The following is a 22,076-nucleotide window of genomic DNA, read 5'->3' as shown; positions in this document are numbered from 1 at the left end:
TCATTTGCGTTAAAGGTAAAGGACTTTAGTCCTTTCAAATTGGAAAATGGAAATGATAACTATCGTTAAGAATTTTAATTATTTCGTTAATAAAGATTTAGTTAGGTATATTTAGGCTTTTACTCCACCTAAATTTTTCAATCTTTAATTAGCTTGTTTGGTTTGTGTTATTAGATCCATGTGATATAACAGATTGGCCTTAGTAATCGGCTATTTAAATTAATAAATGAATATTGGTGATAAAACTATAACAATATACGGAACGAGACAATACACGGAAGCGGCTATTTTTAATTCTAAATACATTATGATAAGAAAGAAAAGAAAAAAAAGAACCAGATAAAGTCAAAGAAAACCCTAGCAATGTAGTCATGTTAATTGTACACTAGCTAGTTTAACTGTTTTAACATATTCCAATGATATATATGTACGAAGAATTAACCCAAATAGTCGTCCACCCAATTGCTTAAATTGAAAATATCAACTGTTTAAATTAAAAATAGCCGGTGAAAGTATAATATATGCATAATTTATATACTATATATGTATAATCGTGTATAATTAATATATAATTTATGTATATGATAAAAAAAATAGTAAATATGAACTGCTATTTATTGAATGATCCCTATATGTATAAGTATCAAGTTAATTAAAGAGGAAACCCCAATCAAGAGGATAGGTTACAAGTATTATAAGAGGCAGATTTTTTCTTCACGACAGAGCAAAGAAGAAAGCCCCATAAAATTCACCTTTGTTATGTTGTTGTAGACTTCGTTGTTTATTTTACATCGTTTCTATTTCTTACCTTTTTTTTCTTCTTTTTTTTTTCCTGGTATGTCGCCCTGCTAGCAAACAATGGCATAACCACATCGAGCAAAGGGTGTTCAATTGAACACTCTTGATCGGAAAATTATATAGAGTATATAAAAAATAATACTTTATATATAGGTTAAATTTGTTTTTTTATTATAAATATATATTAAATTTTGAACACCCAGGAGGATAAAGTATTTATAATGTTCTGGTCTACTCCATCCAAAACCTTAAGACAATAGACGTGAGTGGTCCATGCTCTTTAGAAATTCTTATTACACAACCGATGAGGGACAAATCTACTCTCCAACAATATACATATATATTACCCCAAAAAACCCTTAATAAGACTTGAAATGAGAAAACCCGACTTAGATAATTTCCTGGTCCCTAGTATTTAGAGCCCGTTTGGACATAAGAATTTTTTTTCTTTTTTTCAAAAGAATTTTGACTTTTTTTTTTCGAAATTAGCGTTTGTTCATAAAATTTTCAATTTTTACTTGAAGATGCATTTTGAAAATTTTCGAAAATTTTAAAAACTCCAAAAAACTGTTTTTAAAAATTTCACTCACAAAACTTAAAAACAACCTAAAATTATATTCATGTCTAAACAAAACTCAAAATTTCAAATACCATTTTTACTTGAATTTATTTTCGAGTGACCACAATATGACATTGTCTACTAGTCTTTGTACGGTATTATCTTTTTTCTTTCCAAAAGGCGTATCGTACTAATGTATAAAGTATATGTTATAAGTTGAACGAATGAAATAACGCAGTATGCACAAGATTTGACTTATGAACAAATACTCCGCGTAAGGTGTATCAATATTTCCAATATATGCATAAAACTTGCTTTGTCATACTATTAAATTTCAGAATTCATTTCGTTTATAATAAAATTCTCGGTATAACTACTTTGTTAGAGAAATAGTTCAATCATTCTAAGCTTTAAGAAAGACCAACAGTTGAGGAAAGATATAGTCTCCGTTTCAAAAAGATTGTCTTAGTTTGACTTGACACAAATTTTAATAAAAAATAAAAGTCTTTTAAGATATATGGTCTTAAATTAGTCATAGCATTTATGTGGCTATAAAACTTTTAAAACTTGTGATCTAAAACCTATCATAATATTTGTGTAACTATAAATACTTCCTATTAAGAAAATATTGAAAGATGACAATCTTTATCGAACAGACTAATAAAAAAATTTGTCGATCTTTTTTAGACAGAGAATATAAGTTTACTAACTCACCCACCCAAATGTGAAAAAAATTGTACTTCTACATGTCTTCCCATCCATGCAGATGGAAAGTCAATCATAAAGTTTAAAGCTTTTTAATCAATCAATTATTTAAAAATTGATTTCTTAACTGACTGATTAATCTATACCCCACGAAACTGAACACTTCTCTTTCTCATCTATAAGTAGAAAGATAGAATTTTTAAAATTTAATTCGACGTTAATTAAATTAATTAAAATAGCGTATCCATTAACATCAAAAGTTTATCAATCAAACCAGACATCTCCAACGGTGGGTGTTAGATCAATATCTAAAAGCTAGGTCATTAATACGCATGTCTATCAGCAAAAAACATCCAATCATGTCTAACTTTTTGGATTTCTAAATAACTAAATTAAATTCTTTTTGGTTAGTTACGTTGATTTGTAGAGTTATATATTGATATAGCAGATCTTTTTAACATTTGTGCTTCTTATCAGTATAGAGCGGATTTACTCCTTTGTTAACTATATATCTTTTTTTTTCCCCCCTAATGTATATTGTCAAGACACAAATGCTTTGGGTCGAGACTAACATCTATTGACTAGTTTTATCGAGCCCCATTTTTCATTTTGAATTAGTCAAATTTGAAGAATTTTACACTTTTTATAGGGGAGTTAATCTAGTTATGAAAAATTTGTGTCTGGTTGATATTGCAAATAAGAAAAAAAAAAAAAGAACAACTTGCACGAATGAATCTAAGTACTTATAGCATTCCATGAACGTGTCAAAAGCCCATGTTGTTTCGTGTATATAAAAGGGTCATTTGCATCTATACTCGTTTTTTGTGTCATATTTTAACTTGTGTCCGCTTTGCAAAAAAAATTACAAGCGTACCCGCTTTTTCATATAACTTCAGCATACAGGGCTAAAGTAGCAAAGTCAATCACGCAAAATTTTAGCATTCTAGTAGCCGGGCCTGAAGTTCAGCTCTGGAGCTGAAGTTTTTTTCTGTCGAAGTTATTATTTGTAACTGGCGAACGTCAGCTCTATAGCTGAAGTTTTTGTTTGTAAGCTTCAGCTCTAGAGCTAAAGTTTTTGTTTTGTAAATGTCAAACTTCAGCTGTAAAGCTGAAGTTTTTGTTTGTAACTGGCTTTTTGTTTATAAGCTTCAGCTCTAGAGCTGAAGTTTTTGTTTTGTAACTGGCGAACTTCAGCTCTAGAGCTGAAGTTTTTGTTTTGTAACTGGCTTTTTGTTTGTAAGCTTCAGCTCTAGAGCTGAAGTTTTTGTTTGTAACTCGCGAACTTCAGCTCTAGAGCTGAAGTTTTTATTTTATAACTGTTGAACTTCAGGTCTAGAGCTGAAGTTATTTGGAAGCTAGCTTTAGAATAAGATCTGCTAAAATAAGCTGGGGATCCATCCATCAAACAACTTGCTAGTTTGTTAAAATCTTTGGGGTAAAATCTCAGCACTGGGCTCAAGAATTTTTATGTGCTAACATACTCAATTTAGCTTTACAAGAAACAACTTTCACCTTAAAAATATTTATCAAAACAACCCAAAAAAAGAAGTAAATAAATGCAAATTAATCATCCTTGATTGCGAGAACAAATAATGAACTCCGTAATACGATTAAAATGCAAAGACGTCGTCACTTAACAATGGTATCTTGATAGTTTCCACTCACAAAAGGAACTATGGAAAATAATTTCTTTTTTAATCATATAAAGGTACAAAAGAAAGTTTTAACTTCTCAGCACCAACAATTTAAAAGAAATTTTACCTAAAAATAATCTGCACCAACAGCAGAAGAAGAAAGAAGAAGAAAATGAAGGAGGAGAAGGAGGAGGAGAAAGGGGCTGAAGTTATTTAAAAAATGAGTACAAATTAAAAGTTTTAAAAAAAATGGGTATAGGTTAAATGGGGCGACCAAATAGGGCATCCCGTGCAATTTTTACTATATAAAAACGGATAAATTTCATGTTAAAATAGCACGATCTAGTCAATTTTCGGACCGGTCATTCAAAAATAGCCAGCGTTTGCCAAGTCATTAAAAAGTAGCCATTATTTTGCTGCAACAGAGACCGGTCCAACAAAATATACTGGATTTCGATGCACCCGTGTGTGAACTTCCAGCATATTATACTGGATCGGTATACTTTGTTGGCTCTAGTATAATATACTGGAGACTGGAGCACCGGTGCTCCAAACTCCAGTATATTATGTTGGATCGGTATATTATACTGGAACTCCAGTATATTAGACTGGAGTTCTAGTATAATATATTGGAACTCTAGTATATTATGCTGGAGTATTTTTCCGGATTTTGAACATTATTTTCATTTAGATTTATCTTTACATGAAAAGTGGCTAAATTTCGATTACTTTTGAAACTGTGGCTAATTTTTTAATGACCACTTGTAAATCTAGCTATTTTTGAATTTCTCCCAAATTTCATGGGTGGTCATTGAACTTTGTGTTTATTACTCAAAAGTTATTTTTTTTGTTACGTAAAAGTTATTCAACTTTGTATTCATTAACCGAATTCACCTTTGTTTTTTTTTTTGTTATACAAAAATTATTTTACTTTGCTCTAGTTAACAAAAATCACCTTGGCTAAGTTTTATGATGCTTTTACCTGAAAAGTCTATTATGTCCTTGATATTATAAGTTCTTCTATATATATATATATATATATATATATATATATATATATATATATATATAAAGTTGGTGCAATATGACCAGGGGGTCATGGGTTCGAGCCATGAAAATAGTCTTTTGCAGAAATGCAGGGTAATGCTGCGTACAATATACTCTTGTGGTTCGGCCCTTCCCCGGACCCAGCGCATAGCAAGAACTTAGTGCACATATATATAATTAGAATAACTTTATAATATTTTATTTATTATTTTTACAATATATCCGTAGATTTATTTTTACCATGGCACTAAATTTGTTTAATGATATTCAAACCTGAAAATATTTTAAAATATAAAACTATAAAAATATTTATTTTTAATATTTATTTAAAATAATAAAAATAGATTTATTTAACAAATAAGTTTTTTATAGTCAGTAAAGCTTTAAAAAATTTAAGGATACTTGTCTTTAATATTAAGTTTTTTAAAGTTTTATTTGTTAATATTAATTATTTGAAAGTGTTAATATGATGTATCCGGGTTCTAAATATAGGTATTTTGTTTATTGAATTAACGAATATGGCTTGGCTAGTAAATCTGTGAGCTTTAATTTTATAATTTTTCTTAAAAATATTTTATTAGGCATAGTTAAGAAGATTTCTTCATAGTAATGTTATTGACAAATTTAATAATGCGACCTACATATATTGAAAGTAAACGTTAAAGGGAAATTAAATATGCCCTAATACTAACTAAGGCTAGTCAATTCGTACCCTAGATTGAAAACAATATTGTAATAAGGCACCTAATAAGCCCCTAATTAAAAACCTTCGGGATTGTTCTACTTTCTTTTTTATGGACTTCCTATGCATTCTCCGTTGCATAGCAACAATTTTATCGTGACGTTCTTTTAAATTGTGTTAATTACTCAAATAGTCATTCAAGTTATAAAAGTGCAATGACATCTATTATTTCCCTAACACGAGCGCTCTTTTAAACTGTGTTAATCACTCAAATAGTCATTCAGTTAAAAAAGTGCAATGACATCTATTATTTCCCTAACACGAGCGCGACGCCACGATTCCATTGCGTCATTAAACCTCTTTTTCGATCTATTTCTGTGTTCCTCACTATTCCAACTACTAATGTATTGTAGACAGCACAATTTTGTATTTGTAATGCTAGTAAAAATGGACCTAGTTTTGACTCTTGAGTTGTGAGATCGTTAGCCCGTACAGGGTGAGCCCCAAGCTTTTCCTTGGGAGCTCTTCTTTTATTTATTTATTTATTTATTTATTTTTTTTTTTTTTTTGTATTGAACTATATATATTTCAAAAAATTGAGTTCATGTAATAGACATTCTTCGAGTAAATTTGCTTCATGTATTTACTTTAAGGTCTAGTTTCCGTTGAGCTCTTTGATAATGATTCTGAGTTATAAGACCATTAAGTATATATATAATCGTTATTCCTCTTTAACTAAGTAGCAAATACCATCAACAATTTTCATACTTCTGTTCTTCTTCTTGAATCCACTTCTCATTACAAATTTCAGTTTAATTGAAGAAAAAATTGCTATAAATTTCAAAGCAACCTTAGTTTTCAAAAAAATGATCGGTGATAATGCTAATACTAATATTATTGTTAAGAGAAAAGATTCTTGTACATAGCATTTATTTGAATCGCAAATAACTCCACATGACCAAACAGATTGAATTGGATATTTAAAGCCATATTACTCTTAGCTCTTGTCATCTGCTATAATTTACATGTTAATGTTAAGGGATTAGTCTATATACATTATATAGCTCTTGTACGTAATTCGGACAGCTGTATTTTAGTAAGCACAAGAGTAAGTAATTAATCAATTCTGTGACTCAAATATCTTTAGTCACGAACTGAATGTTTTGATTACCATGTAGGATTGTGGTGAGATGAATAATTATGATTCCTTTTAATTAAAAGTTTTCGGTTCGAGTTATGAGAATATAAAAAGAATCCAAGTAGGAAGCACATTTCTCTTTAGTGGTCCTTACGCGATGCAAATTCGAATTAATCAGAGCTCCAAACAGAATAAAGGGGAACTAAAAAGAAGAATGTTTCATTAGAGTGGTTGTTACGTTGTTCCACCTATATAGTTATGCTTTCTATTAATTGGTGTCTTCTTTATGACTGTTGGTTAATTCGTTAAGAACACTGTATTCACATATGTTTGCCACCTCATTTGGAATTTCCATACTTGAATTCCACTTCCACAATTAATATTTGTGTGTTTTGGTGGAGTTGGACCTTTGGGTTAAAGCCATGAAAGGAAAGGTTTAAAATAGCTTTCAATCGGTAAGTTTATAGTATTTCAGTTACTTTTGCAAATAAGAAAATCCATTATCTCAATTCCCAAAGTGTCTTTATAATGAAAACCATAATATACCTTTTTTCATACCTTCTCAAGAAACTCCCATATTAGCTACATATCAACCAACCCTGAAAATCCCCATCCAAACCACCTTTGACTACTGCTGTTCATCCCTCTCCCTCTCATCTCCCTGTAATTCTACTCAGTACGAGAGAGACTTATGAGATATTAAGTTTTATGTACTCGCGATATAATAAATATTTACATCATAACTTATCATAATAAAGGTTTAATTATCATTTATTTCATGGTGCCTAGCAACACTAATTATATATATAATAATTAGTGCCTTTTAAACTCTATAAATATGCCGCCCCTATTTCTTTAGGAAATTAATATTCACGTATGTATGAATATAATCCTTGTAGGACATGCTTTCCTAGAACTATCAATTCTGTCATTTCGATTAAATGCAATTTGTTACACGGTTGTTATTTTATGATGTTAGCTTCATTAAATTCGCTATTTTGGTCTTACAATATATTGGTACCCACCCCAGCCCCTGCACCCCTTAAAAAGAAAAAAAAAGGAAAATAGAAGGAGACCTCCTCCACAAAAAAAAAAAAAAAAAAAATTAAGAGAAATGACTATACGTGTTAATCTAACATTTTGGAGCAGATGGATGTCTAGCTAGGTAACTTTTAGAATCATTATGATGTTCATACTTTTATAGATATATATGCCATTATATTCGTCTTAGATTTTACACAACAATATTCTCAAACGAGCTTTTTATTTAATCTTGGTGAACATTATCACAAGTTTATATAGACTGCAATATATGTTTGCAGCCTAAAAGAACACATAACTTCTATTATAAATTGGTTCTTTGAAAGTATTTATTCTATATTTGAGATTTCTTCCTCACAACTTTATATTGTATATTTTTTGGGGTTAATTATCTTTTATACCCTGAAAGTGTAGAAGTTTTTTTGTACTATATAATTATTTACAAGATAACTACATGTAATTAGTCATAATAAGTGAATTAATAACGGGAAATGAAGCAGCAGGTATAACCTAAAGCAATTACAAGCTGATATCATGTGTTGCTCATGTAAAATAATCTAACACCATCAGTTTATATAAGTTAAATGATAGTATTGTTAAGTTATTTAAATGTGTTTAAGCAACCAACTAGATTGTGTAAGAACGTTAAATTTTTTTTCGCATACAAATATGTCAACCAGTAATTAAATAGTCTCAATATCAAAATAAAATGCTTTAGAATTAGGCAATCTTAGGATTATAATAGCGTGTCATTGGACACGATTTTCGAAGTGGAGTAACGGTAAGATCATGTTTATATATATATATATATATATATATATATATATATATATATATATATATATATTAGACCTTTTCTTGTTTCTCTTCATTCTGGTCAAATAATTAAAACTAACCCTAATTAATTCCCTCTAAATAATTATATGTTCCAAATTCTGGACAAGTACAGGTAGTTCGATGATTTCGTAATTCAAGCCTTTGATTACTTCTCGTTTTCAACAAAATGGAAATAAAGAAATTAACGAGTTTGCCTACTTCTCCAAATTGAGGTATACAAAGCAAAGTGGAACAAGAAAATGATACTTGAGCTACCAATGGTTTCCAATAAAAGGTGTCATAATCATTCTTTGAATAACACCCCTTAATTATATGCATGATCTCATGTTATCCGAAAGAGAAAAATGTTACTGTACTCCACCTAGTATAGTATAAAATAAGAAAAGAAAATAATAATCAACCCACCATTCTTAAGCTCGACTACTTTTGTATATTTAAGTTGACAAGAAAGAACATAGTACTAATACTCTAGGGAATTACGTTATAACCACTATGGTCTTATCATAAACAAACTTAATTTTTGCAGCTTTTATGCTAACATGAACCAGTTCTTGTAATCCATATTAAGGCAATTAAATTTGTTGTTTTACGCTGGCTTCGAGACAATGATTAGCTAATTAAACACACTGATTAGGTTGGTACGCTTAACTTGGTTTCCTTCTTTGAATCTGTACTTAATCTCCATGGCTTTCATTGGGAGTACTATAAAGTAATCAATTTTCTCCTTTTTTGGGGCACAAAGTGAAAAGGAAAGGGCGTCAAGTGCGCCACATAATTGGCATTAGTTCGAATTTTTCAATTACTAAACTAAATAAGGTGTCAAATTTTTAAATCTGTAAACCAAACCAAATCAACGAAGTCGGGTTTTTTTATGGATTTTTTTTTTTTTTTAGTTTTCTAATTTTTCCGATAAAGTCTTCATAGCACAAAATATGTAACTTGCATGTGCTTCAAATATTTCTTTAGTGATAATAAGATCCAACTATATAATGTATTTTTAAAGAAAATAACACAATAATATAAGTCAAGTCATAGCATTATACTGAAATATTTAATAACAAAAATAATAAAATTGTATAAAGCAAATATTGCTAATTAATAAGCCATACTAAAAATTAACATAATCTAAAAATACTATATATGTCTTCTAAAATAAGTATAGTATTAATGACATAATGAAACACTAAAGAAAAAAATAAGCTAAGTTATGCATTTTTATTATAAACCAGTGTAAAACTAAAAAATAGATATCCAACACTATTGTCATTCCTAGTGTTGAATTGAATTTATTTGTTTGCATTAGTATTGATTTTAACTTTGTTTGAGTTATTACATTTATGGGCTATAAAATTTATTTACCATTCCAGAAAGTTAAGTCCAAACTTGAAATAATATGTTAAAAGATAAAACTGTGAAAAAGTTTAAGAAATATTTCTAAATTATATTACCATAAATATTTATATGTATAAAATAATTTTTAAGATAATATAAATATATTATCGGGTTGATTTAGTTTCGGTTTGACTTTTTTTAGTTAAAACTAAACCAAACCAATTATGGTCTGTTTTTTTCAATACCAAATCAAACTACAATCGATTACTTTTTTTCGATTTGACTCGAATTATCAGTTTGATGCGATTTATCGGTTTTCTTTGTACATCCCTATCCATATCCCATGCCACGAGCACGTATAAGTATGTCAATCATATTCTTTGCGTCTAACAAGATTTGTATTGAATGGCCTTCTCGAGGTCTTTTTGTATTGCAACAGCTTCAGCAATGATGGTCTACCGAACGAATTGAATTATATCCAAGCCACCAATCGAACAAGGAAAGGTTTGATCTCATCGTGTCTCCACCATTATCAGGGCAAGTGCACGTATAGCCATTTTCAAGAATACTATTTAGGAATTAGTCAGTACCTGAAATTTTAACTAAAAATCTTAATTTTAGGACAATTCAGGATATTTTTGTTCTGAAAATTTAAACTAAAAAACTGAAATTCAAAATATATTTGTCACACCTCCTTTTTGCGCGCCCGGCCCTGAAGGGTTAAATGCGCGAGGGAGTTTTTCCAATTTAAGTGACAATATTCGAAATGAGATTATTTATTTAATTCAGAGTCGCCACTTGGGAAAGGTTTGGTTTTTGGTGTCCCAAGTCACCGGTTTATCTTGAATCCCAAATCGAGGAAATTTTCGACTTTTCCAAATGAAGTCTGCGAACCAGAAATTCTAAGTAAGGAATTCTGTTGACCCGAGGGAAGGTGTTAGGCACCCTCGAATCCCGTGGTTCTAGCACGGTCGCTTAAATTGTTATAATGGCTAAATATCTGATTTAAATACATGTTGTGACTTATGTGCTTTTTATTAAGTTTTAAACCGCTTTTATTATTATCATTTATTTTTATAGAATTGCAACGTCGTGAAAATGCATCTTGAACCACGTCACAATCAATGCACCCGTAGTTGTTAACACATTTCGACTCCGTTGAGATTTGGATTCGGGTCACATCAATGTGCACCCAAGTTTAAGAGTGTAATTCATTAAGGGCGCCTAAGGGGGTCTAGCGCGTTATTATTTGTAGAAGGCCATGAAATTTATTAAATGGCCCATCCTGAATTCTAGATAATTATCATGGTTATTTATTGAGGGCCCCGCGATTTACATCTCATTTGGCGAGGCTCGTCTCATTATTTTAGAAGGAACATCCTAAAGCGACTACATTTCTAATGTGTTTATCTCTTAAAAAAAAATGCGTGCTATTTTAACTATGTGTTTGGCCAAATCCAGATTTTAGCTAATCGCCCGATTAATTATTTACGGAATGAAGAAACATTGTACCTCATGAAAACATGCTTTGAACTTGATAAGAGAAATGTATATGAGATTGGTGAAATGCTACGACTGTTAAAAAGAAAAGCTCCGTAACTTCAACTTATTCAGACAAGATTAATTAAAATTGCTTATTAGGAAATGCGACTAATGACATTTGAAACTCATCCTATAAACTGCTTCATGAAAACTGAAACTCAAGAGTTTGAGACTGTATTGTCTTTAGCTAGATCTAAACAATTATTCGTCCTTACATACTCGAAACATGCAGAAAGAACGAGTTTGAGTTAGCAAATGTATCAAATGGCTGCATATTTCACGGATTGTATTTACATCTTGTGTACTCCTAAACGAATAAAATGTCACAGTTTTCAATTGGTATAAGCTTTAATTAAGTACAACCTTACTAATCTGTCTCCATTAAGCTAACAGACCAAGAAACTGCATATCTTAACAACATAAAAAAAAATTCGTAAGCAATACAACAGGTGATCATAAACTCCTTCAGATCTTTTGATTCATGCTTTCATTTTTACATCAAATGCGAGTCTTAGTATGTACCTGGATATTGGATACAACAGAAGAAGCGAGGAGTCAGTAGGGCAATAGAAGCGATACCAAACAGCAACAGTAACAGCAGGTACCAATAGAACAGAAATTCCAGTGCAAGAGGCCAATAAGCTAATGGAGAAAGGCAGAATGAGACAAATTCCCAATAGTATGGAGTCGGAGAATCAGGCAATCCAATTCCAGGAGAAGCAAACCACACAAATCCAAACAATAGACTTAACTGACACTTGAAGGAAAACATGACTAACTTGGACAGTTTGAACAAAATGAGAATCGAACAAACAGTAAGAAAAGGACAATTCCTGATTTTGTGATATCCCTTTCCCTATCTCCTCTTTTTTCAAGTTCTAATGTCAGTCCTCAATTTGAAGTCTGTTTGGGTTATCAAAGAGAAATCTTCTCTAGTTTCTGTTTTTCAGAATTTGAAACTCTCGGATGTTCCCTCTCAGTATCTCTCTCTATTTTTGTATGCTTTTCTGTGTATCTCTATCAACTCTCTCTTTCAAAACTCCTCACAGTGTCTGTATTTTCTTTCCCTCTTTTTTCAATTCCCTCTTTCCCTTAGGTGTCTCTCCCTCTTATAAGCCTTCATATTACCCCTTTTACAGCCTGATAGATTATCACCAATACCCCTCCCATGTGCCTCCCATTTTCCATCCCAACTTTAGCTAATTAAGTATTAGACCCCATTCACATTCCCTGGCAGATTCAACTTTTCCATTTTATTAACTAAAAGCAAGTATGGGCAGTAGAATATATCTGACAGCATATGCTGTCAAACCATTTTAAAATTGAAAGCCCTTTTATGCAGGAAAACAGGCTGTGCACAAAGCACATGAGGTGCACCAATGCACATGCTGTGCACGAGTGCACATGCCTTCCAATTCAGAATTTAAACCAAACAATCCTTTTTACATTACTGATCAATTCAAACAGCTATAAGTAAACAAAAACTGGTTCTTAATTGACTCAACAAATGCTTAGCAGAAGTAAATCGATTTGTTATTGTTCGGACAGTTGAAACTAATTGACGACACATGTCGACTCGACTATATTAGCATTAACATACACAATCGTAACCAAAAATCCGACATTTAACAGTATCGACCCATAATTCGAATTATACTGACTGAGCAAAGTGGTACTCGAGGAACCAATTGCTCAGTCAACATTTGAAGCTCAATTATTGTACAACAAATACATATGTCTTATCAGAATAGGAGGGGGGATTTTAGACAAACAAACAGAGGTTCAGGCAAAGCGGTTGAAGCACAGTTGATAGAAGTCAAGGACAGAAAACGAACAGACCCTTACAACAATCAAACGAACCAAAACAACTAAGAAAAGAAAGAAACTCACCTTAAACCGCAAAAGATCAAAACCTTAACTCGGACTTGGTCAGGCCTTTCTTAAGGCTGAACGGACTTTAAACGAAGTGTTTCTCAGATGAGAAACACTTTGATTAAAGTCCATTAGACCTTAATCTCTTCGGTTGAACCAGTGACGGAGGAACACAAAACTTTCAAAACTTAGATCTGGGATTCAGGCTTCCCTGATCAGATTCGGACCAAACCAAGTATGGTTTGGTCACGAGGAGGGTCTGGGGAGTGTCTGGTGTGAAGCTGGGGTTGGTTGGTGTAGATCGAGTTTTGACTCGAATCTTCAAATGAAGATTCGAGGACCTGGAGGGTGATTCGAACTAAACGGTTAACAGGTCTATGTTCAGGGTGGTGAGGGGGTTCTATGGTGTTCAGGGCAAGGTCACCGGCGTTCATGCCGCCGGTTTTTCATGGTGAGGAGTACAGGGGCGGCTCTAGGGTTTGTGGGTTTGGGTGAAGACGACGAGGCTGGGGTATTGGATAGTAGGGGGGGTAGGGTACGATTATGAACTTATATAGTTAGTGGGTGGACGGATCTCGACCGTTAGATCAATTTAGATCTACGGTCTGGATCTGGTGGTTAAATGGAACGGTGTCGTTTCAAGTGTTGAGGGTTTGGGTTCGGTCCGGTTGTAAACGGGTCGGGTTCCTCAGTGGGTTGTGGGGAAGTGATCTTGGCCGTTGATCAATCTGAGATCAACGGCCCAGATCACACTGGACTAAAACGTCGTCGTTTGGACGTCCTGGGCATCAGGTGGCCTGGACCGGGCAGGCCTGGGTCTTGGGCTGTTTGTTTGGGCCAATTTTGTTAAAATTGGCCCAAGTCCGGAAGGGAAGGGGTCCTTTCTTTATTTTTTTTTATTTATTTCTTCTTTTTTTTTTCTTATTTATTTTAAAACAAAACTAAGCCAAAAAATCAAATTAAAATTAAATACACACTCAATACAATTATTTGCACACACACTAAAATATTTCAAAACAGGTAAAGTCAAACAAAATAAAATCACGGACGAAGATGCCTATTCATGATTTTCTATTTAACGACCGGATTACGGTTCGAATTATGCAGGACACATATATTTTTTGAATTTTGTTTTAATAAAGTAAATAAATAAAAATGGGCCGAAGTCACAAATAAATCAACAAGGTGCCGCACAGAAATCCAAAAATTGTACAGCAGGGCCAATTATTATTATTTTTATTTCTTTTGGAGCGATTGTCGTGCGAAACAAAAATCACGTGCTCACAGCTGCCCCTCTTTGTTCGGAAACACGAAGAGTTTTCGTGCAAAGATAAAGTGAGCGTGTATGAGCGATTTTTGCCTATGGACCACTCCGTATGAAGCATGTTTTTTTGAAAGATCTGACCGAATCTTGCTTCAAAGATTTCCTACATATCCTGGGCTAAACAGGAATCAGGTCAATGTAGTTCGAGAAGTTTTGGTAGCTGGGACTACCATGGGATTGCAATGCTTGCTGCTACTGCTGTTGCTGTTGTCACTGCCGCGTCACTGACCGCCTTATTACAACCAAACGAAAATTAGAAACTAACTACTTATATGTATGTCAACTGCTAGTTACAAGATTCCTATCTATGATTCTTTTACGACTTGATCTTGGGTCTTAGCTGATTCTGCTTGTAGACTCCGATCTGAATCTTGATGCTTGCGAGTTGCGGCGACCTGTTTAATCTCTGGGATACTGAGTGAGACGCGATTGGCAGGGTTTAGGACCTTAGTCAAATGTTGGAGTCGATCTGCTCTCCATTCACTCTGATATCTCGGGATGTCTTCTTTTATCTTTTTCTTCTTTGATTCTGAACTGGGATTCATCTCGTGGGTCATTTCGATCCATGTGGCTCGAGGTCAGACCTGCGGGAGAAAACAAACGAACGAAATTTTCCGCCCCAGTTTCACTAGGAAAATTTCGTTAATTATTCACCAGGAAGTTCATAAAATTAATGAAAGAGGATATGCATGCTCAGTTCAGGGTTGGAGCCCTAATACCGACTAGCTGGGAAAGGTTCAGTTCAGGGTTTAAAACCTTAAAGCCGAACAAAGGAAGAATTCAGTTTGGGGTTTAAAACCCTAATGCTGACTAAAGGGAAAATTCAGTTTAGGGTTTAAAACCCTAATGCTGATTGCATGAAAAAGCTCAGTTTAGGGTTTAAAACCCTAATGCTGGCTGAAAGGAAAAGTTCAGTTTAGGGTTTAAAACCCTAATGCTGACTAAAAGGAAAATTCAGTTTAGGGTTTAAAACCCTAATGTTGATTGCATGGAAAAGCTCAGTTTAGAGTTTAAAACTCTAATGCTGGCTGAAAGGAAAAAGTTCAGTTTAGGGTTTAAAACCCTAATGCTGACTAAAAGGAAAATTCAGTTTAGGGTTTAAAACCCTAATGCTGATTGCATGAAAAAGCTCAGTTTAGAGTTTAAAACTCTAATGCTGGCTGAAAGGAAAAAGTTCAGTTTAGGGTTTAAAACCCTAATGCTGACTAAAAAGGAAAATTCAATTTAGGGTTTTAAAACCCTAATGCTGATTGTATGAAAAAGCTCAGTTTAGAGTTTAAAACTCTAATGCTGGCTGAAAGGAAAAAGTTCAGTTTAGGGTTTAAAACCCTAATGCTGACTAAAAAGAAAATTCAGTTTAGGGTTTAAAACCCTAATGCTGATTGCATGAAAAAGCTCAGTTTAGAGTTTAAAACTCTAATGCTGGCTGAAAGGAAAAAGTTCAGTTTAGGGTTTAAAACCCTAATGCTGACTAAAAGGAAAATTCAGTTTAGGGTTTAAAACCCTAATGCTGATTGCATGAAAAAGCTCAGTTTAGAGTTTAAAACTCTAATGCTGGCTGAAAGGAAAAAGTTCAGTTTAGGGTTTAAAACCCTAATGCTGACTAAAAGGAAAATTCAGTTTAGGGTTTAAAACCCTAATGCTGATTGCATGAAAAAGCTCAGTTTAGAGTTTAAAACTCTAATGCTGGCTGAAAGGAAAAAGTTCAGTTTAGGGTTTAAAACCCTAATGCTGACTAAAAGGAAAATTCAGTTTAGGGTTTAAAACCCTAATGCTGATTGCATGAAAAAGCTCAGTTTAGAGTTTAAAACTCTAATGCTGGCTGAAAGGAAAAAGTTCAGTTTAGGGTTTAAAACCCTAATGCTGACTAAAAGGAAAATTCAGTTTAGGGTTTAAAACCCTAATGCTGATTGCATGAAAAAGCTCAGTTTAGAGTTTAAAACTCTAATGCTGGCTGGAAGGAAAAAGTTCAGTTTAGGGTTTAAAACCCTAATGCTGACTAAAAGGAAAATTCAGTTTAGGGTTTAAAACCCTAATGCTGATTGCATGAAAAAGCTTAGTTTAGAGTTTAAAACTCTAATGCTGGCTAAAAGGAAAATTCAGTTTAGGGTTTAAAACCCTAATGCTGATTGCATGGAAAAGCTCAGTTTAGAGTTTAAAACTCTAATGCTGGCTGGAAGGAAAAAGTTCAGTTTAGGGTTTAAAACCCTAATGCTGACTAAAAGGAAAATTCAGTTTAGGGTTTAAAACCCTAATGCTGATTGCATGAAAAAGCTCAGTTTAGAGTTTAAAACTCTAATGCTGGCTGAAAGGAAAAAGTTCAGTTTAGGGTTTAAAACCCTAATGCTGACTAAAAAGAAAATTCAGTTTAGGGTTTAAAACCCTAATGCTGATTGCATGAAAAAGCTCAGTTTAGAGTTTAAAACTCTAATGCTGGCTGAAAGGAAAAAGTTCAGTTTAGGGTTTAAAACCCTAATGCTGACTAAAAGGAAAATTCAGTTTAGGGTTTAAAACCCTAATGCTGATTGCATGAAAAAGCTCAGTTTAGAGTTTAAAACTCTAATGCTGGCTGAAAGGAAAAAGTTCAGTTTAGGGTTTAAAACCCTAATGCTGACTAAAAGGAAAATTCAGTTTAGGGTTTAAAACCCTAATGCTGATTGCATGAAAAAGCTCAGTTTAGAGTTTAAAACTCTAATGCTGGCTGAAAGGAAAAAGTTCAGTTTAGGGTTTAAAACCATAATGCTGACTAAAAGGAAAATTCAGTTTAGGGTTTAAAACCCTAATGCTGATTGCATGAAAAAGCTCAGTTTAGAGTTTAAAACTCTAATGCTGGCTGAAAGGAAAAAGTTCAGTTTAGGGTTTAAAACCCTAATGCTGACTAAAAGGAAAATTCAGTTTAGGGTTTAAAACCCTAATGCTGATTGCATGAAAAAGCTCAGTTTAGAGTTTAAAACTCTAATGCTGGCTGGAAGGAAAAAGTTCAGTTTAGGGTTTAAAACCCTAATGCTGACTAAAAGGAAAATTCAGTTTAGGGTTTAAAACCCTAATGCTGATTGCATGAAAAAGCTTAGTTTAGAGTTTAAAACTCTAATGCTGGCTAAAAGGAAAATTCAGTTTAGGGTTTAAAACCCTAATGCTGATTGCATGGAAAAGCTCAGTTTAGAGTTTAAAACTCTAATGCTGGCTGGAAGGAAAAAGTTCAGTTTAGGGTTTAAAACCCTAATGCTGACTAAAAGGAAAATTCAGTTTAGGGTTTAAAACCCTAATGCTGATTGCATGAAAAAGCTCAGTTTAGAGTTTAAAACTCTAATGCTGGCTGAAAGGAAAAAGTTCAGTTTAGGGTTTAAAACCCTAATGCTGACTAAAAAGAAAATTCAGTTTAGGGTTTAAAACCCTAATGCTGATTGCATGAAAAAGCTCAGTTTAGAGTTTAAAACTCTAATGCTGGCTGAAAGGAAAAAGTTCAGTTTAGGGTTTAAAACCCTAATGCTGACTAAAATGAAAATTCAGTTTAGGGTTTAAAACCCTAATGCTGATTGCATGAAAAAGCTCAGTTTAGAGTTTAAAACTCTAATGCTGGCTGGAAGGAAAAAGTTCAGTTTAGGGTTTAAAACCCTAATGCTGACTAAAAGGAAAATTCAGTTTAGGGTTTAAAACCCTAATGCTGATTGCATGAAAAAGCTCAGTTTAGAGTTTAAAACTCTAATGCTGGCTGAAAGGAAAAAGTTCAGTTTAGGGTTTAAAACCCTAATGCTGACTAAAAGGAAAATTCAGTTTAGGGTTTAAAACCCTAATGCTGATTGCATGAAAAAGCTCAGTTTAGAGTTTAAAACTCTAATGCTGGCTGAAAGGAAAAAGTTCAGTTTAGGGTTTAAAACCCTAATGCTGACTAAAAGGAAAATTCAGTTTAGGGTTTAAAACCCTAATGCTGATTGCATGAAAAAGCTCAGTTTAGAGTTTAAAACTCTAATGCTGGCTGGAAGGAAAAAGTTCAGTTTAGGGTTTAAAACCCTAATGCTGACTAAAAGGAAAATTCAGTTTAGGGTTTAAAACCCTAATGCTGATTGCATGAAAAAGCTCAGTTTAGAGTTTAAAACTCTAATGCTGGCTGAAAGGAAAAAGTTCAGTTTAGGGTTTAAAACCCTAATGCTGACTAAAAGGAAAATTCAGTTTAGGGTTTAAAACCCTAATGCTGATTGCATGAAAAAGCTCAGTTTAGAGTTTAAAACTCTAATGCTGGCTGGAAGGAAAAAGTTCAGTTTAGGGTTTAAAACCCTAATGCTGACTAAAAGGAAAATTCAGTTTAGGGTTTAAAACCCTAATGCTGATTGCATGAAAAAGCTCAGTTTAGAGTTTAAAACCCTAATGCTGACTAAAAGGAAAATTCAGTTTAGGGTTTAAAACCCTAATGCTGATTGCATGGAAAAGCTCAGTTTAGAGTTTAAAACTCTAATGCTGGCTGGAAGGAAAAAGTTCAGTTTAGGGTTTAAAACCCTAATGCTGACTAAAAGGAAAATTCAGTTTAGGGTTTAAAACCCTAATGCTGATTGCATGAAAAAGCTCAATTTAGAGTTTAAAACTCTAATGCTGGCTGAAAGGAAAAAGTTCAGTTTAGGGTTTAAAACCCTAATGCTGACTAAAAAGAAAATTCAGTTTAGGGTTTAAAACCCTAATGCTGATTGCATGAAAAAGCTCAGTTTAGAGTTTAAAACTCTAATGCTGGCTGAAAGGAAAAAGTTCAGTTTAGGGTTTAAAACCCTAATGCTGACTAAAAGGAAAATTCAGTTTAGGGTTTAAAACCCTAATGCTGATTGCATGAAAAAGCTCAGTTTAGAGTTTAAAACTCTAATGCTGGCTGAAAGGAAAAAGTTCAGTTTAGGGTTTAAAACCCTAATGCTGACTAAAAGGAAAATTCAGTTTAGGGTTTAAAACCCTAATGCTGATTGCATGAAAAAGCTCAGTTTAGAGTTTAAAACTCTAATGCTGGCTGAAAGGAAAAAGTTCAGTTTAGGGTTTAAAACCCTAATGCTGACTAAAAGGAAAATTCAGTTTAGGGTTTAAAACCCTAATGCTGATTGCATGAAAAAGCTCAGTTTAGAGTTTAAAACTCTAATGCTGGCTGAAAGGAAAAAGTTCAGTTTAGGGTTTAAAACCCTAATGCTGACTAAAAGGAAAATTCAGTTTAGGGTTTAAAACCCTAATGCTGATTGCATGAAAAAGCTCAGTTTAGAGTTTAAAACTCTAATGCTGGCTGGAAGGAAAAAGTTCAGTTTAGGGTTTAAAACCCTAATGCTGACTAAAAGGAAAATTCAGTTTAGGGTTTAAAACCCTAATGCTGATTGCATGAAAAAGCTTAGTTTAGAGTTTAAAACTCTAATGCTGGCTAAAAGGAAAATTCAGTTTAGGGTTTAAAACCCTAATGCTGATTGCATGGAAAAGCTCAGTTTAGAGTTTAAAACTCTAATGCTGGCTGGAAGGAAAAAGTTCAGTTTAGGGTTTAAAACCCTAATGCTGACTAAAAGGAAAATTCAGTTTAGGGTTTAAAACCCTAATGCTGATTGCATGAAAAAGCTCAGTTTAGAGTTTAAAACTCTAATGCTGGCTGAAAGGAAAAAGTTCAGTTTAGGGTTTAAAACCCTAATGCTGACTAAAAAGAAAATTCAGTTTAGGGTTTAAAACCCTAATGCTGATTGCATGAAAAAGCTCAGTTTAGAGTTTAAAACTCTAATGCTGGCTGAAAGGAAAAAGTTCAGTTTAGGGTTTAAAACCCTAATGCTGACTAAAATGAAAATTCAGTTTAGGGTTTAAAACCCTAATGCTGATTGCATGAAAAAGCTCAGTTTAGAGTTTAAAACTCTAATGCTGGCTGGAATGAAAAAGTTCAGTTTAGGGTTTAAAACCCTAATGCTGACTAAAAGGAAAATTCAGTTTAGGGTTTAAAACCCTAATGCTGATTGCATGAAAAAGCTCAGTTTAGAGTTTAAAACTCTAATGCTGGCTAAAAGGAAAATTCAGTTTAGGGTTTAAAACCCTAATGCTGATTGCATGGAAAAGCTCAGTTTAGAGTTTAAAACTCTAATGCTGGCTGAAAGGAAAATTCAGTTTAGGGTTTAAAACCCTAATGTTGATTGCATGAAAAAGCTCAGTTTAGAGTTTAAAACTCTAATGCTGGCTGAAAGGAAAAAGTTCAGTTTAGGGTTTAAAACCCTAATGCTGACTAAAAGGAAAATTCATTTTAGGGTTTAAAACCCTAATGCTGATTAAAAGGAAAATTCAGTTTAGGGTTTTAAAACCCTAATGCTGATTGGCTGGAGATAAAGCTCGAGAATACTACACGATCTATTTTTGAGTTTTCTTGTTTCAATAGAAGATAAAAGGGAGTTTTGCGGGAACTTACCTTTTGAGTGAATTCCTTATTGCCAAAATGTTTCTTGTACCCGTGTACCTTCTTCTTTGGGCGACACCCGCTTCTTGCATGGTTGTCTTGGATCATTCCTGTTTCAACCTTCCAAACAAAGAATCATTTGTTAGTTCGGGAATGACGGCCGGTTTGGTGACCTTGATCGTTCCCAGTTGCTTTCTCGCGTCTTTGTTTCTGTTGTGAAATTCCGCCATTGATTTGATTCGAATGGCGAGACCCTTCTAGACTGCTCAGGCTTGTATTTCCGGATTCTGTGATGATTTGCCTCGTAAGGCCTCTTTTTTTCTTTTTGTCCCGTTTTGATTGAAGGTTCTCAACGGGGATTTTATTGGAGGTGTTCTGTGGGAACTTGTACAAAAGGAAGCTATGTGGGGGGAATATTTACAAAGTTGATTCTTTGTGCGGATTCTGTACAATGGGGTATGTTGGGTTTTTGTTTCAAAACGGGTTTCCCAGGGTTTGTTGGGGTAAGCTTGTTGGGGAATATTTACAAAAGGACTCGCTGGGGATGTGCTGATGAAATTCCAATGGGGATTTTTTTTTTTTTTACTGGGGAGACTTTGTGGGAGATTGTACAAAAAGAGAAACTCTGTGGGGTTTTGTACATGGGGAGACTCTGTGGGGATTTGTCCGAAGGTGGACTTGCTGGGGAAGATTTCAAGATTTCTCTCTTTCTTCTTTACTCCGGAACACCATCAAACGTCATGATTCATCATGCTTGGGTAATCATATCAACGAGATGAGGTGCTTTCCTTCATGAGACGGGATTCCGTGCAAACAAACCTGCCACCTGTCCTTTCCGGTGTGTCCTGAACTCGGGGTTAAAATGCAAAAGGGATTCGAAAAGAAACAAAGAAAGGGGAAAACAAATCAGAAAAGGAATACCCTTTTCGGGATGAGAGAGACTTATCTGAGGCAGATAACGCTGGCTTTAAATGACATGACATGCTCTTTGGACTGGACGTCTGACCTTCTAAGAGCTTGCGTTTTCCTGAACCAGAACGGATCTTTGTGATTCCAAAACGGTGGCACTCTGCCGAAACTTTCTTGGGGTGGCGTCATTCCTTTTCGGCCAACAACGCCCTTTGCGGGTTTTCGCTGGCTGACCTCTCTCATTTCTCTTCCTGTCATCGCTTGATAGCAC

Source organism: Nicotiana sylvestris, chromosome 4 (assembly GCF_000393655.2).
Source record: "Nicotiana sylvestris chromosome 4, ASM39365v2, whole genome shotgun sequence".
In the NCBI taxonomy this organism is placed as follows: domain Eukaryota; kingdom Viridiplantae; phylum Streptophyta; class Magnoliopsida; order Solanales; family Solanaceae; genus Nicotiana; species Nicotiana sylvestris.
This window is presented reverse-complemented; position numbering follows the sequence as displayed.